Source organism: Hemicordylus capensis, chromosome 5 (assembly GCF_027244095.1).
Source record: "Hemicordylus capensis ecotype Gifberg chromosome 5, rHemCap1.1.pri, whole genome shotgun sequence".
Taxonomy (NCBI): domain Eukaryota; kingdom Metazoa; phylum Chordata; class Lepidosauria; order Squamata; family Cordylidae; genus Hemicordylus; species Hemicordylus capensis.
This window is the reverse complement of record NC_069661.1, coordinates 196,807,294-196,819,367: the sequence shown is the minus strand read 5'-3', so window position 1 is coordinate 196,819,367 and position 12,074 is coordinate 196,807,294. Positions and strand designations below refer to the sequence as shown.

Sequence of the window (12,074 nt, the reverse complement as noted above, 5' to 3'; positions counted from 1 at the left end):
ATCAACGTCTCTCCTTGGTTTCTCAAGTTGAGGCGGTGGCCAGGGGTGCTTTCTATCAGCTTCGGCTGATACGCCAGCAGCGCCCGTTTCTTGAGATCAGTGACCAACAGTGGTACATTTGTTGGTAACCTCCAGACTTGACTTCTGTAATGCACTCTATGTGGGGCTGCCTTTGTACATAGTCCGGAAACTTCAATTGGTTCAGAATGCGGCAGCCAGGTTGGTCTCTGGATCTTCTCGGAGAGACCACATTACTCCTTTGTTCATGGAGCTACACTGGCTGCCAATAGGTTTCCGGGCAAAATACAAAGTGCTAGTTATAACTTATAAAGCCCTAAATGGCTTAGGCCCTGGGTATATAAGAGAGCGTCTTCTTCGCTATGAGCCCTACCGCCCACTGAGGTAACTTGAAGAGGTCCGTCTCCAGTTGCCGCCAACTCATTTGGTGGCTACACAGAGATGGGCCTTCTCGGCTGCTGCCCTGAGATTGTGGAATACGCTCCCTGCTGGGATATGATCCTCCCCATCTCTGGCAGTTTTTAAAAAACTTCTGAAAACATCTCTTCAACCAGGCTTTCTCAGCTTTTTAAAACTTGTTTTTAAATTGTTCTGATTATTTAATTGCTGTTTTACAATGTTTTTGTTAATCATTGTTTTATGCTTTTATAATTTTTGTTTTAATTATTAACTGATTTTAATGGTGTTTTAATGTAAACCGCCCTGAGCCTTTTGGAAGGGCGGTATAAAAGTTTAAATACTAAATAAATAATAAATAATATATGTTTGAGTTTCAATTGGGTCTAGCCAATCAGAAGATAGTGGCAGAAAACCAATAACAAGGGCAGGATTTTTGTAATCATGCCACACAAAATGGCGGCCACCATGCTCAAACCTTCGAACCAGTCTGAACTGGTTTGATTCTAACCAGGCTACATGTACAGCCAGACACAAAATGTTTAGCTAGGAAAAGATATGCAATTTAAAAAGTTTGTTCAAAAACTGAAATCATGACAAAGTTGTATTATGTTAGCTGATGTGAAGAATGACTGGTGACAATGTGAAAAGTAAAGTGAGTAGTTTAGGCTCCTCTAGAACTCCAGACTCTAATACTGCAAGCACGGTCATTACCATGAGATAATATCTGAAGTTCATTTTTAAGAGATCATGCTTGAGATGCTCATGCAACTTATTTCCCTTATCTGTGTATCTATTGGTGATATCTATTGGTGCCCAGACCTTATGGGATTCTCTGGAGGAAAGGTTCTCTGAATATCAAGAGTTCATTTCTAATAAGCAGAATGTATAGTTCTATTTTAGGTGCATGCAACTAATGCAGGTTTGAATAACCTAGTGTGCAGTTAAAACTTTGCTTTTTAAAAGCCCTGTAATAGGGTGTCTTGATTTGGGAGAGGGGAGTAGATCTTGGATTTCAATCTGCGGGGTTTATTGTAGAGGACTGTGGATGAGGGGTTAATTGTATACTGCAAGGTTTTTGTGATTCGATTCAACCTCAAATTGAATCACAAAAATTCAAATAATTTCATCGAGCCAATTAAAAAATCCATGAAATTTGTTCATAGGGAACAATGGGGAACTTGAATCACCCCATTGTTCCCCATGGGTGGGTCCTAGGGACACCAAAGTGGGTTGGGTGGTAGGACATGATGGGTGCTACCTACCACCCAACCCACAAAAGAAATGGGGAAGTGGGTGATTTAAATGTTTTTAAAAACTTCCTATGGGGGCTTAGGTTTTAAAAAATTAAAAATTGCCCGCTTACCCATTTCTTTTGAGGATTAGGTGGTAGATAGCACTCATCATGCCCTACCACCCCTAGGACCTACCCATGGGGAACAATGGGATGATTAAAATTCCCCATTGTTCCCTATGGGCAAAACAAGCAGAGTGTGCACACATTTTGCAACCCTGCCCTGAAAAGCACTGCAGTTCCTCCCAACACAGAACAACACATTTTGTCAAACACACTGGCCACCAAAGGTGGCCAAAAAAGAATCACTGACCCAGAATCCACTGCTAGCCACAGTGCCTGCACAGCGCTGCAGTAATATCATTGGCACAAGTTGCTCTCTCTCACAGAGTCATGAGACTCCATTTGTACTTTACAGCATTACAACAGCTGTAATAGAGCAGCCTAAGCAGCAGCAAGCATAGCCATAAGCTCAACTACAGCAACATCTTCAGCCACATTTTGACTGAGTGAGTTCATCTTGCAATGTAGGTTGCAGAGCAGATCTGAATAAAGCTCAAGTGAATAAAGCTCAAGTTAGTCTCAAGGCATCAAGTTTATCTCACAGCAATCACCAAGAAAATACTACACAGGAGGGAGAGATCTGAGCCACCACTGTCCATTGTCACAACACAAACCAAAGCATTGTAGTAATGGTGGTTCAAGGAAGGAAGGCACCCAAGTTCTGCCTTTGCCAATCTATTAATATAGTAGCAATAGCACAACATAGTACAGAGAAAATCAAACCACAAAATCAAACCTTCCTTGTTGTATCCTCTTCAAGGGCATACGAAGGGCTCTATCTGCTTCCTCTCACCAGGGCCTTTGAAAGCATTTTGAAATCTCCTCCTTTTTTGTTCCCCCCTCCCTCCCCCCAGCCAATGGGGGCACAGTTGTCCAGGACAACACTTGATATGAATGGCAAGAAGCCAAGCAAGAAGCAAGGAGACCTCAAGCCAACCGGAAGATAGTGCCAGAAAATGAATTGGCAAGGGTTGCCCACCAAAATGGCCACTTGAATCACATGAATCAATTTGTGACCAAGTGGGGCTAAATTGATTCTAACACAGATTAGTCCCTTTATTTTAAGGGTGATTGGATTTGCATTAGAATCACACGAGTTGCCCAGATTCTTCATGAACTGATTCACGCATGACTCAAACTGCACATCTTTACTATACATTAATAAGCCTGCTCCTTTTCTAGGCTTCGCCCTGCTCCCCGTCCCACCACCACCACTGTTGTGAAGAACAAAAAACACAGAGGGCATGCAGGCATGCAAGCAGCACTACCTGGGCTTGCCCAGCCCTACCTGCGTAGGGCTGCTCATGTAGAGCGCCAGGATCAGGCTCAATCCTGGTGCTGCCCCATCAGGTAGCCTGAGATTTTCAATCGGGCTATTAGGACTGCAGCCCAAGTGTGCACAAAGCCAGGCTGCAAGAGCGCCGAACAGCAGGGGAATCCCTCAGTGCACTGTGCTGCCAGAGGATGTCCTCCTCCAGCTCCCAGCTCTGCTGCACTGCAGCACCAATTGAGCAGCAGAGCCTAATGAAGAGGGTTGATTGTGTGCAGGGAGGCAGGGAGGAGCCTGCCTCCCCGCTAACCCTCCCCATTTCAGTCATGAGAACAACCTTAAATATTGTCCTATGGTTGTTTATCTTATACTTTACCCTGCTTCCAAGATTCAGATTTTCCAATTATTTGGAATTAGTAGCAGCCAAGGTGCAGAGAATCTGCCTGCCTGCCTTTCCTTCTTCCCTCCCAACCTTAAGTACTTGAAAACAGGGAGGAGCAGACACCAACTCAGCAGCAGCCCAGGTGCAAAAATCTGTTTTCCTTCTTTTTCTCTTCCCCTCACCATTTGAAGTAAGTTGAAAGAAATAGTTGACAAGCTAAAAGAAAGAATAATTGAAATGAAGCAGAGAAGTAAAATGGGCACTCACTGACCATCAGAAGCCTCACACATAATAGTTTGTTTCTGAGCTTTCATCAGATACTTCCTTTGAATTACAAGCTTTCCCCCTACAGATTTCTTTCTTTAAAAGATTTTTTGTAAAAAAGAAAAGAAAGCTTAGATCCTGAATTTAAATTGGTAAGCCAGACAGTAGATTCTGTGTTCGAGCGTGAAACGTGCAGGGCAGGCCACATTCATGCTTGATTACAATGGGAAGGACCAAGCAAAATGCATCATAATTTAACAATCTGTTAGAGCATGGAAGAAAGGAAGGATCCCAGTGTATTTTAAGTTAATTGGATGGCAAATAGAACATACTTGAGGGACTATTTCACTCACTGTATTGAACAAGAAACATTACTAGTAATCAAAACATTGCATTATGATTTACAAACCACAGAGAGTCTAAACTGCCATACATGATTATTCTAAAGGTCATGGTCAAATACTTTTTCCTTTTTTAAAAAAGCCATCTTGAGTCAGTGTTTCTGAGCATGAAGACACTTTGCCCATCATGACAGCACTATTCACCTTATTGAAAAGAGGGATCTTCTCCATCTTTAGAAAAGAATGCATGAAAAGAGTTGTGGGGGTGAGGGAGGCTAGGGGTATGATCCACACCAAAACAGGTGCACAGATTTGAAAGCTCAGGTTATGTGCTGCAGTCAAGAGATCTCTGAACTTGCTACCATCACCTGATCTCCACAAACATTGTGGATAATTCAGCAGGGATAGTGTGATCCATGTTATATGGATGCAGCAACCTTTGAGGCTTTTGATAACATTGCTATATATTACATAGGCAGAGGTGTTGTTAGGTTAGGACAAGCAGGATGACCACCCCATCCCGCCCCAGGCACCCTGCTTTAACCCCCATTATCTCTTCTTAGAGAGCACCTTCTTCTGCATGATCCCCACCGCACGTTAAGGTCATCTGAGGAGGTCCATCTTCAGATACCACTGGTTCATCAGGTGGTGACTCAGAGACAGGCCTTCTCTGTAGCTGCTCCTGGGCTATGGAATGCACCCCCGGAAGAAATCCGTAATTTGAGTTCATTACTGTGTTTCAGAAGAGCCCTTAAAACCTATCGGTTTGGCTTGGCCTTCCAGGGTTTTTAAACTGTTGTAAACTCTTAAATGGTTTTAAATGTTTGCCCTGGTTTTCAAGGGTTTTTAACTGTTCGAATATTTAATTGGTTTTATTCTGTTTTTATAGTTTTGGTGTTACTTGTTAACTGGTTTTAATTGTTTTTATTCCGTTGTAAACTGCCCTGAGCCATTTTGGAAGGGTGGAATATAAATTGAATGAAAGAAAGAATGAATGAACAAACAAACATTAATTAGAAGGGGGCTCTCCACTGCTTAATTTTCCTCAGGCCCACACCCCACCAGGGCTCTCTAAAGACAGTCCTGTACATTGGCTTTCCATTGATATGAGGTGCTATAGCAACAGGTGGAACAACCTATGAAATCTACAGGTGGATTTCTTTCATTGTGGGGTTTTCTGGTTGCTTGGTGACCACAAAACAGACAAAAGGGACTCCACCACACGTTCAACACTCATCACATGCCTATAAACTCATCTCAAGTCATTCAAAAAGTCAGGGAAATCAGTCCAAAGTTTAAAAACACAAAACTTACTATATGTAGTGGTTTCTGATAAATTACTTGCCTGCAGTTCAAATTCAGTTCGCATTCATTTTTTTTATGGCGCAGCAGGGAAGTAACTTGCCTAGGGAGCAAAAGGTTGCTGGTTCAAATCTCCGCTGGTATGTTTCCCAGACTATGGAAAACACCTATATCGGGCAGCAACAATATAGGAAGATGCTGAGAGGTAAACCCCTCCTGTATGCTACTGAAGAAAACCACATGGCACTGTGGTTGCCAGGAGTCGACACCGACTTGACAGCACAACTTTACCTTTACATTTAATATCCCTAAAACAAAGGAAGGATCTTTATCATCTCAGCATTCATTCAAGTTTTTAATAGTATAGAATAGAACATATGTGGATAGATCACACAGCTTTCTCATTTCTTTGAATCTTTGCTTTTAAGTGCAGGATGGAAGGTTGACACAAGAATTTTATTTAGCTTAGTATCTGTGGAAGGAATCTGCTGCTAATGCAGGCTTAAAAGGAGGTCTCATTCTGAGAATTGTTAATTGCAATTAAATAAAAATAGTTTCCCACCAGGGTTCTAATGGGATGTTGAACATCTGTATATAAATGTTGAAGATATTATAATTTATTAGAGAAAGAAGCTGACTGGCTAAATGTGGAGAAGATTTGTGGGGGGTGGAGATCATTGACAATCTTCTGGCACAGTGGTGTGGTACCTAAGTGCTTCAGGGCTTTGATTTTTTAAAAAATGAAGCATGAATGTGTGGTCTATGTAAAAGATTAATGCAATTAATGCAAAAAAGTCAGGTGTTTTCAGATCAAGTCTAAGAGTATTTTAAAATGTTATAAACATCTTACAAGCCTCCTCTGAGAATAGACCTTGAACTCTTTACATTTTTACTATACTGTTAATTAAATTAAATCCTTTTAGTACATACTAGGCAACTGATTTAATTGAAAGCAAATTTCAATCAAGATAATTAGACTGACATAATTTAATACTTTACTGACAGATGGTTTTAAATATAATTTAAATAGAAGGAACATTAAGAAAAGCAATAGGAAAAAATAATGATGTAACTAGTTTTCTAAGTGGTGTAGTGCTGGATTCACCCTTGATGAAAGGCCAAATATAATTGTCAGCATGTGTGCTTTTAATAGTCAAATAGCATGCACATTTAATATGCACTCTACATTTATTTACTTTGCCTAAATAGAATTTGTTTTATTTCTGTTCCATAAAGTAAATATGTGAATGCAGATTCTAAATGATTTATTATAACAAAGAAAAATGGCAGGTGCTAAATACATTCAATTTGAAAGAGAAATTTACATGGGAATGTTGGAGAGCATTCTAATTTTTAAAGCCTGTCTTAAAGACCTTTTGGAATATGTCTGTCAGAGTTTAGATATATCACCGTGTAGCTCAATGTGCCTACGTTGGAAGAATTTGTCCCATTTCTCCATGTGATCTTCTACATATGAGATGACACTATCAAGGACAGCCTTTTAACACTTATTAGCAATCACCTTCTGTGAAACAGCAATTTCTTTGCCTGCTTAGATGTACTTTTATTTAGCCAAGGAAGGGTTGATTGCATAACCCACTTAAGATGAGGTGATGTTATGTCTTTAGGGGCCCCTGAAAAAGCAATAATTAAGGTGGATTTTAAAACATCTTTCTACTTTTGCATGTTTACTTGGGGTGGCCAGGTCACCAGATACTTGTGATTTTTGGCTTCCTTCTGAAACAGGCTTGCTCTTGATAAGATTTTCTTTAAATCTTAGACTGCCCATGGTGTCATCAGCTTGGGCTGGGCTAACTGCAAGTCTATGACAGAGGCACATGTTTGGTCAAAAGAACTAGCAAAATAGACATAACTAGCATAACAGACATAAATCTCTATTCCCAAGTATGGAACACGCTGCCCCTTCCTGCCCCTGGGCCATATTCCATGAGGAACATTGGAATATAGGCCAGGCAGGGACAGAAGTGCAGGACCTTGGAAAGCTCAGAGTGAGCACCTTTCTCTGAAGTGATCCTGAGTTCAACTGGGGCCTTAAATGTCCTAAGGCCTAGACTTAGAGATCTGTCAAAGGGACAGCCCTCTGCCACTGAGTATTGGCCAGTATTGGCATGGGGGGAGCATGAGGTCTCTGGTATGGATGGGACTGAGCCAATCCCAAGGATTGTGAACCCTTTAGTGTTCTTGTTTGGGGGGGTTCTTGGCTGACTAGCCCCATATTCAGTACCTGGATGCAGTACCAGCCCAGCTGACATTTTCTTCTCAGACTCCAAAACCAAGCTGCCACTTGGGATGGGAGTCATGACAGATGCTGTCTGTAATATAACCTAAGCAAACATCAATTTATGAATTTTTTTTTTTGTCTATTGTTATCAAAGGACACTTGACAAACTCTTCCTGGTACCTGGTAAAGCTGAAAAACTTCCTGGTATAAGTAGGGCAACTAGGCAGAGTTAATCATTGGACTGGTAGCAGTTTTTAGGAGTTAGTTTCACAGAAGTTTAATCCTCCCTTCCTGCCTTGTATAAATGATTTTGAGATGTATGACTTGAGAAAGATGTTATCAGGTCCTATATCTGTATTAATATATCTATTAATTACATGACAAGTCGATAAGGAATTGTCTGTGAAAAATGGATGTGAGCCTTTTTCTACTAATTAAATAATTACTTTCTTCTGAGCAATTTCTGTTTTAGAAAAAAATGAATTAAGGTGTTTGATAGTAAATTGGCAAGTAAATCATGCCTATGTCAGAACAGAAGGCTTCAGGAGTGTTTCATAGATATGTTATCAAGCCCCAGTTATTTTGAAGATATGTTATCAAGCCCCAGTTATTTTGAATTTTGAAGAATTTCTGCAACCTCTGTCAACCAATTTTTATTTGGAAAATGTGACAAGTTACATCAGACCTCCAGCTTTGCTATGCATCATTTAATCAGCCCATTCTGTTTGGTGTGTGTGTGTGCGTGCGCGTGTGTGCATGTGCGCATGTGCGCATGTGAATGTTTGAAGTGTGAAATAGTTATGTGCACTGACATATCATTGCTATCTGGCTTTAATATTCACTAAAATGAAATTAGTAGTTCATCTCTCTAGCATACACTGCCAGTGTTTCACTTTTCTCTCTGCAACTAAAATGTCTAGAGAGATTTCTATAATTTTTTTTAAAGTATTGATTCTGCATAATTCAGGCTTTGCCCTTATTTTATCTCTATGTAACACAAATAGTTGCACATAAAAAATAAAGGTTACAGTTCCTTATATTTTATAAGGTTTAAAGTATATAAAGTATTGAGTACTTTTTAATACTATAAGGCTATTCACACAACCGGCGGTAGGGAGGGTACATGGGTGGGGGGCGAAGGGTGGGCTGAACTTACCTTTCCCCTGGATGATGGCTGACTTACCTGATCTGTGTGGCTTGGGTGTTCACACACACGGCTCTCCTGGGAGCCACTGTCATGGCCCAGACCTCTGAGTCAGAAGAGTTAGAGGAGGAGCGGGAGGACATGGGTGGGAGTACAGGCTCAGAGGCACAGCAGCAGGATTTGGCTGTGAGAACAGACTCTGGAACTGAGCTGGAATGGCAGCAGACAGAGGAATCTGAACAGCTGGCAGAGATGAGGGATGAGGAGACAGATCAGGAGGAAGCTGGAATTTCACCTGTGTTAAGAAGACGTCTCAAGAGAAAGGCTCAGTGGGAGACACACAGGCGCAAGATCTCACAGGAGAGACAACAGAAATGCTGAGTCAGGAAAGCTTGATTGGCTGCCCGTTATCTCTAGCCCTTTGTCAAGCCAACGCAGTTTCTAAATCAGCACTGTCAGCAAGTTGCCTGTCGCAGACAGTGTCCGTACTTAAGAATTGGTCAGCCTTCTGTGTTTCAGCCTGTCCTTGTTCTGTTTATTCCTTGTTCCATTATTTTCAGTTATTACTCAGTTATCGTAGAGGGGTGTACCTAGTTTAGTTTAAGGAGCTTTATTTTTTTTTTTTTGCTACTTTTCTTTGTGAGTCATTTTTTGCTTTCATTCGTGCAGCTAAGCTTCTATTCTTTTCTCCAGACTTCTATTTAACTCACAGAAGTAGAGCTGAAGGGATTGTAAATCCTGTCGGGTCAGCCAAGCCAACAGATTTACGACAGCCACGCAGTGTTGGGTATCCCACAATACTTGCTCATCACACCATGCAATGAGCATGGTACATTGACGGAATCCCCTGGGAGACAGTCACTCTAGACACCTGTCTCTGCATCTGCTCAGGCTAAAAGCAGCCCATGTGGTCACATGAGCAGTTAGCTGGGCTTAAGGACGTACTTGTGCCGTTAACCCCGGTTAACCCCGGGCAACACCACCAGGATCAGGTTTGATCTTAGCTGTTCTCATGCACAGTCTAACCCATGCTAGGTATCCCTGGCCTGGGTTAGGCTGCTCATGAGAACAACATCAAATAAGAATAAGTTGACAAAGGTTGCAGAAATGATCACATATTACAGAAGCTGTGTATACTTGGAGAATACTTGGCCTGTATTCTCCTCTCCCCTATGTTTCCACAGTACCTTTGATTTCAGCAAGACACATTATATGATGTTACCATGTTCTGAATTTCCCTGCCTTTATTGAGATTTATTGACTGTCTCTTATGGGATTTGAGAGAGTCTTGTTGCTGTTTAACAAAATATTGTTTAGAAGTTGTGATCTGGCAGTGGTCATGTCTTTCCCATGAAGTATGGTTTAGTACTCCTGATCTAGCCCAATAATAATCTATCCTGATGAATCAGAAATTATTTTTAACTTCTGACCTTTAACCTTTCAACCTAAAACTTCATTTATATGTTTTAAAAGTTGTTTTTCTGATATAGTAGCTATCTAGTTGTTCTCCATCCCTTAGAATTATTTTATTTTCTTTATTTATTTACATATTTTAAATTTTTATATCCTGCCCCTCCAGCATGCTGCTGCTTGGGGAAGCTTGCAATATAAGGATTAATGAAGCAATTCATATATATATATATGAATGGGGTTAATTATTTATCTAAGTTGGAGTAATAGTTTTTTTTAAAAAAGTCAGTCTGTTTTCTATTAAGATAAGAATTGGAATGCTGATGTATTTTTTAGTTATTTTCTGCTTGATCTTGATAAATTTTAGACTAAGAAGCATAAACGAATGAAGACTCAGGTTGTCTTCTGATACCTCAGCTTGATTCTTCATTTGCATTTATACTTTTTAAATCTAAAATTTCTCAAGATCAAGTAGAAAATCATAACTACAAACTTGGGGATAGGTAATGAAGTCAGACTTTCCTTAGCACACCTTTAAATGTGTGCGGGTGATGAAAATACAAAGAAAATGTATACTATTCTTGGGGTCACCCTTACTTAGGGGGTCAGTTTGATGCAATGGTTTCCTAAAGTATTGCCTAATCATCAGTTAATCTGCACAAGAAGGTTGGGAAGTAGGAAAGCTAATTAGGGACTTGGGTCTCAGATCAAGTGTTTCAATAAAGCTGAGCTTTACTCTTGAGTCTGGATTCCAGGATGCTGGGGAAAATACAAATTGGGGTGTTGATGCAAAACTGTGGTGTTCTTTTCCGCCATTTTATATCTTATTTTATATTCTGAATTCTGCTTCAATAACAGTGTTGGTGATAAACTATAAGGCTTATATTGTGCTTAGTTTTCTTAAAGGATTCAGGTTAATAAGCACATCAAGTTCTTTAAGATATGTACCTAAAAAAGCCTGGGAACAGGTGTAAGATGTGGGGATGATAAGATGAAAGTATTTATTGATTTATTTCTTCCTTGTTTTTTGTGTGTGTAAGATTATAAAGCTGGTTGGATACTGAAATAAAGAGAATGTAATGTAATTGTTTCCTCGCATTTACAAATGTGAACATTATTCACAAGATTGTTTGCTGCTTATTATAATGTACATTTATGATAAATGCCAGCGTGGTGTAGTGGTTAGAGTGCTGGACTAGGACCAGGGAGACCCGAGTTCAAATCCCCATTCAGCCATGAAACTAGCTGGGTGACTCTGGGCCAGTCACTTCTCTCTCAGCCTAACCTAATTCACAAGGTTGTTGTGAAAGAGAAACTCAAGTATGTAGTACACCGCTCTGGGCTCCTTGGAGGAAAAGCGGGATGTAAATGTAATAATAATAATAATAATAATAATAATACTGTGTAAACAAGAAATAATAATAAATAACGAACATAAAAACAGCCCTCCTGGATCAGGCCCAAGGCCTATCTAGTCCAGTATCCTATTTCACACGGTGGCCCACCATATTCCTCTGAGAAGCCCGCAGGCAAGAAGTGAGGGCATGCCCTCTCCTTTGCTGTTGCTCCCCTTCAACTAGTATTTAGAGGTATCTTGCCTCCAACGCTGGAGGTGGCCTATTCTCTCCGAGCTGGCTGCAGTGTGATTTTAAGGACTGCATCCCCAAAATCAGGGATGGGGGCCAAGATAACCCACAAGGCCCATGGGTTACCTTCCCCCCCAGCCCTCAATTTTGGAGATACAGTCCTTAAAGTCCAGGTCTGATGCCAGCTTGGAGTGACTTTCTCTCCAAGCCAGCTCCCAACCTGCTTTTTCAGGACTGCACCCTTGAAACCAAAGAGGGCAAAAGTAACTCCCCATCAAGCCAGTGGGTGCTTTCCCCCACTCTTCAATTTCAGGGGTGCAGTGCTGAAAAATCAGTTCAGGAATCGGCTTGGAGATACTTTC

General features: G+C 40.8%; 1 protein-coding gene across 21 annotated transcripts in view; it reads left to right on the top strand.

Moving 5' to 3' along the window:
* The window catches only part of PPFIA2 (PTPRF interacting protein alpha 2), a 461,781-nt gene that overhangs the window by 301,273 nt on the left and 148,434 nt on the right, over positions 1–12,074 (top strand). The window lies entirely within an intron of this gene.